We start from the raw sequence: 6000 nt of genomic DNA on the forward strand, positions 1-6000 counted from the left end.
TGTCTCTGAACGTCAGGACGTAATCCACTACAGAGACATCCGTGGGATCACCTTTGCCTTCCCACGTCTCTCGCATCAGCTGTAGTGGCCCTCGGACGTTCCTGCCATACAGGAGTTCAAACGGGGAGAACCCGGTGGACTCTTGCGGTACTTCCCTGTAGGCAAACAGCAGATGAGGCAGGTACCGTTCCCAGTCCCCACCCTGCGACTCAACGAATGTGGCCAGCATCTGCTTTAATGACGCGTTAAAGCGCTCGCAGAGGCCGTTGGTTTGCGGGTGGTATGGACTGGAGACGAGGTGCGTCATCTGGATCTTTGCCGCCAGGGCGTCCATCAGTTCAGACATAAACTGGGGTCCCTGATCTGTGAGCACCTCCGCAGGGAACCCTACACGGGAAAATATGGAAATTAGCGCGTCTGCTACCTTGTCTGCCCTCAGGGAGGAGAGGGCGACCGCATCTGGGTAGCGAGTCGCGTAATCTACAAGCGTCAAGATGCACCTCTTGCCGCTGCGGCTGGGAATGGGCAGAGGTCCAATTATGTTGACTGCCACTCTGTGAAATGGCTCACTTATGATTGGCAGTGGACACAAGGGAGCCTTGCGCGGATTCCCAGCTCGTTTAACCTTCTGACAAACCGTACAGGAGCGACAATAATTGATGACATCTATCCTCATTCTAGGCCAGTAGAAATGCCCCTGAATACGGTCAAGTGTCCTGCGAATTCCTAGGTGCCCTGCCAAGGGGATGTCATGTGCGGATTTCAGCACATGCCCCCAGAAGGCACTAGGTACCACAAGCGACTTGGTACTCACGGTCATTTCGCCTTCAGTGGGTTGTATCGCCTCACTATACAACTTCCCACCTTCCCAGTACACTTTGAACCCGGCCCCATCCGCGAGGGGCTCAGCAGCCTGTCTTCTGAGACCCTCGAGGCTAGGATCGGTTTGAAGTGCGCGCTCGAAGGCCGCCTGATCCGTTTCAGCCAGCTGGCCCGTGGCGTACGAGGCCTGTGGCTGACAGTCACCCTCCCTGGGGTCAGAGGAGTGGGAGGAGACCGGAGCCTCTTCCCCCTGTTCTGAGTTCAAGTTTTGGGTGGCCCGACTCCGAGTCACAGCTAGGACAGGTATGACTTCGGAGCAAGGCAGATTAGCATTTTCAATATCACATGTAGAAATCACATTAGCAGGTACGTCATGCATATCATCAACATTAATATTGGATACATTCAACCCCCCTCCCCCAGACTTTTGCCCCCGGGTGCCAAGCACCTGGGTGGGGGCAGAGGGCAGACCCCCTCCCTGGGATCCCGAGGGGTTTGTGGCGGGTTCATAATAGGATACCAGCTTGCCTAGATCGGACCCCAACAAAACAGGAACTGGTAGCTGGTCTAGGATACCAACTACCTTTTCTTGAACACCCACCCCCCAGTCGATGGAAACCCGGGCTTGGGGAATGTGAGAAAGCGTGCCCCCCACCCCAGTGAGGGTGAGGTACTTGTCTGGGATGATGTCCTTTGTGGGCACAAGGTGCGGACGCACCAGGGTGACATCGGCTCCCGTGTCCCGGAAACCGGTGACTAGCTGGTCATTCACTGTAACAAGCTGGTGATTGCTGGTGATGGGGTGAATCTCCTCCCCACCGGCGAACAAAACAGTTGAAGATGATGGTTCACGCTGGGATGCGCTTGCTGGCTGTGTCTGTCGTGGGCGAGGTACAGGTGGTTCAGATGCTGGCTGTGGCTGTCTCCGCTCAGGACAGTTGAATTTCATATGTCCAGGCTTGCGGCAGTAGTGACAGGTGATTCCATTAGGTGCCCCAGGTCTGGAAGCAGTAGCTGCACTTGGTGGTCTCTGTGGTGGACGGCCCACAGAGGCAGGGGGGTCTGCCCTGACATTGGGCAGACCTCCTCTCCAGTGAGATGGTGCAGATTTACGCAGATCGGGCACTCAGGTTGTGACAAAAGTCTCAGCTAAGTCTGCAGCAGCGGTTGCTGATGCAGGCTTCCGTTCTACAGGGAGTGCAGAATTATTAGGCAAGTTGTATTTTTGAGGATTGATTTTATTATTGAACAACAACCATGTTCTCAATGAACCCAAAAAACTCATTAATATCAAAGCTGAATATTTTTGGAAGTAGTTTTTAGTTTGTTTTTAGTTTTAGCTATTTTAGGGGGATATCTGTGTGTGCAGGTGACTATTACTGTACATAATTATTAGGCAACTTAACAAAAAACAAATATATACCCATTTCAATTATTTATTTTTACCAGTGAAACCAATATAACATCTCAACATTCACAAATATACATTTCTGACATTCAAAAACAAAACCAAAACAAATCAGTGACCAATATAGCCACCTTTCTTTGCAAGGACACTCAAAAGCCTGCCATCCATGGATTCTGTCAGTGTTTTGATCTGTTCACCATCAACATTGCGTGCAGCAGCAACCACAGCCTCCCAGACACTGTTCAGAGAGGTGTACTGTTTTCCCTCCTTGTAAATCTCACATTTGATGATGGACCACAGGTTCTCAATGGGGTTCAGATCAGGTGAACAAGGAGGCCATGTCATTAGATTTTCTTCTTTTATACCCTTTCTTGCCAGCCACGTTGTGGAGAACTTGGACGCGTGTGATGGAGCATTGTCCTGCATGAAAATCATGTTTTTCTTACCTTGCAGACTTCTTCCTGTACCACTGCTTGAAGAAGGTGTCTTCCAGAAACTGGCAGTAGGACTGGGAGTTGAGCTTGACTCCATCCTCAACCCAAAAAGGCCCCACAAGCTCATCTTTGATGATACCAGCCCAAACCAGTACTCCACCTCCACCTTGCTGGCGTCTGAGTCGGACTGGAGCTCTCTGCCCTTTACCAATCCATCCATCTGGCCCATCAAGACTCACTCTCATTTCATCAGTCCATAAAACCTTAGAAAAATCAGTCTTGAGATATTTCTTGGCCCAGTCTTGACGTTTCAGCTTGTGTGTCTTGTTCAGTGGTGGTCGTCTTTCAGCCTTTCTTACCTTGGCCATGTCTCTGAGTATTGCACACCTTGTGCTTTTGGGCACTCCAGTGATGTTGCAGCTCTGAAATATGGCCAAACTGGTGGCAAGTGGCATCTTGGCAGCTGCACGCTTGACTTTTCTCAGTTCATGGGCAGTTATTTTGCGCCTTGGTTTTTCCACACGCTTCTTGCGACCCTGTTGACTATTTTGAATGAAACGCTTGATTGTTCGATGATCACGCTTCAGAAGCTTTGCAATTTTAAGAGTGCTGCATCCCTCTGCAAGATATCTCACTATTTTTGACTTTTCTGAGCCTGTCAAGTCCTTCTTTTGACCCATTTTGCCAAAGGAAAGGAAGTTGCCTAATAATTATGCACACCTGATATAGGGTGTTGATGTCATTAGACCACACCCCTTCTCATTACAGAGATGCACATCACCTAATATGCTTAATTGGTAGTAGGCTTTCGAGCCTATACAGCTTGGGGTAAGACAACATGCATAAAGAGGATGATGTGGTCAAAATACTCATTTGCCTAATAATTCTGCACGCAGTGTAGCACGAATTGTCTCACATCCGCAGGGCAAATACAAAGAAGCTGGTCTAGCACCATCAAGTCCTCTAGGATGTCATAAGACCCTTTTGTTAGGCCTAAAGTCCACTGGCGGAATGTAGTGCGTAAGCTGCTGACCACATCCGGATAAGAGTCCGTACGATCCTTTTGTAAGGACCTAAACCTTTTCCGATAGACTTCAGGGGTCAGCTGATATTTAGCAATGATAGCGTCTTTTATGGCGGAATAATCTTCATCCTGCTCCATGGATAACTCCGCAAACGCATCCAGCGCTTTGTAGCGCAACAGGGGGGTCAGGTGTCTGGCCCACTGCTCTTGGGGCAGACGATACTGACGGCAGGCTTTCTCAAAGGATCGCAAAAACAAGTCTATGTCAGTGTCCTTTTCAATGGGAGCAAATTTAAATTTTGCACTCACGTGTGATGCTGCTCCTTCTGCAGGAAAGTTGGGTGATGAGCTTCGGCTGGGTTGGTGTATTCTGGCCATGCTCAGTTCATGCCGACGTTGGCTTTCTGCAGCAGCGGCCTCCCTCTCAGCTCGGCGTTCTTCGCGCTCCGCCATGTACTGCAGGTACTTTACCGGGTCAGTGTCCATTAGTTTTTGGAGGGCCTGCTGCATCATAGGGTCCGTACAAATAGATAGTCCGGTACTGGCCGCTTCCGGGCGAGTACTTAAAGAAAAATTAGGATCCGTACTGAAATACTGCGCTGGGGGGCCAACAGGGCCCGCAGGATGTTCCCCCTCCGAGTAGTCAGGATTCTCAGTCTCCGGTTCCTCAGGACTTGAGTCAGATGGGCTGGTGTCTCCCGCAGTAGACACATCCAACAGCCGCAGTTGTTGGTTATCCCATCGGAACAAGTCTTTTATCAGGTCGGTCTTCGTCTTGCGACCGACTTCAATGCCCCGTTCTTGGCACAGATTTTCCAGATCTGCCAAAGCCATTTTCTTGTATTCCCCGGACATTTTCACGCCAAATAAAAGATAGATAAAGAAAACAAGATTTCGGGGAGGGTACTGGACTACACCGTCTCTCTGTACACACAGATAAATGTATTGCACTCAGCCACACCACCACCAAATTGGTTTGGTTCTGACAGAGGTAAATTAGTTAATCTCTGTTCAGATGTTCTAAACACATGCAAAAAGGAATCCCACCGCTGCCACCAATATGTGACGAACTGCGACCGCCGCGGCCACAATACGTCACGAAACCGTCACAGCGCCCCTAGTGGTCAATCCGCAAACAGGTCTCCCAGCCACTTTCAGCACACCGACAGTCTAACTTGAGTCCGTACAGTCGATAGGCTGAAAGCGCAGGGAGTGGACCTCCGATTGACCGCAAGTAAGCGTGCGACAAACTGCGACCGGAACTACACACAGGGTAGTTTAACTGCCACCACCTCACAATTTATGGGAGCGAGGAACCCACTATCTAGATAACACAACCGAGTAGCTTTCCCTTCGGAGAGGCTAGGGTAAGTTTTTGCAGTGTTTGAAAACAGGCATATGGCTAGAGAAATGACTTGGAGGTCATTTATTATATATCTATATACAATACAAATTATCACAATGCACAGTAATTATTAACACAATAATCAAGGAAAGTATAGTCCAATAAACAAAAAGAGAGAAAAGAAAGAAAATACTTAGTTTCCGCAGAAAAGATGTCTGTTGGTGAAATAGTCCGTTGCAGGGGTAAAGTCCAAGAAGCCTTTGTCCAGTGTAATATGCCTACAGCCCACAGGTTCTCTGGCTGAGGCCCTCTTTAGGTGTTGTTAAAAGTGGAGAACTCCTTTAGCAGATTCTAGGCCTTTGTTATAAAGGCTCCCAGAATCAAGGCGGGGAATTGAGAGTCCGCCTGCTGGGCAGGCTGTATTCCTGAGGTGAATGTCAGTTCTGAAATATGGCATGTGCTATATCGCGGGATGTCTCCGCTGTACACAAGTAACAAGCACATATTCACATTCCCCACAAAATATGGAGTTCAGGGATACCAAATATTACTATTATAATTGGTTCTATGATGGGGTAACACCATAACTTTACCTGGGCACATCTTAGAGTTATGTTTGTCCTATGTAAACATCCAGTGAATTCTGAGTGACACGATGATGTAATTTTTATGTCCGTAAGATGCATGGGCTCTCTTAAAAAGGTAAAAATCATATCTCAGATTCATGTTGCAGTCTGGGAAACCTTGGTGCCGGCCTGTCTGCAGCAAGCCAGCTTACAGACCCCTTATGGCAGCGACACCAAATGTTTTCCCCCCCAGGTGCAGTCTTCACACCTAGCTGTGATATCTCCTCAGGAAGGGAAGTTCTTTTGTCAACCTGAGGAAGCCAGCTGTAATTGCGTTATCTGCTGGGCATCTATTGACTGACTTGAACAAAAGGACTATGTTGTTCTCTGGGTACAACAGA

This window comes from Bufo gargarizans, chromosome 6 (assembly GCF_014858855.1).
Source record: "Bufo gargarizans isolate SCDJY-AF-19 chromosome 6, ASM1485885v1, whole genome shotgun sequence".
NCBI lineage: Eukaryota > Metazoa > Chordata > Amphibia > Anura > Bufonidae > Bufo > Bufo gargarizans.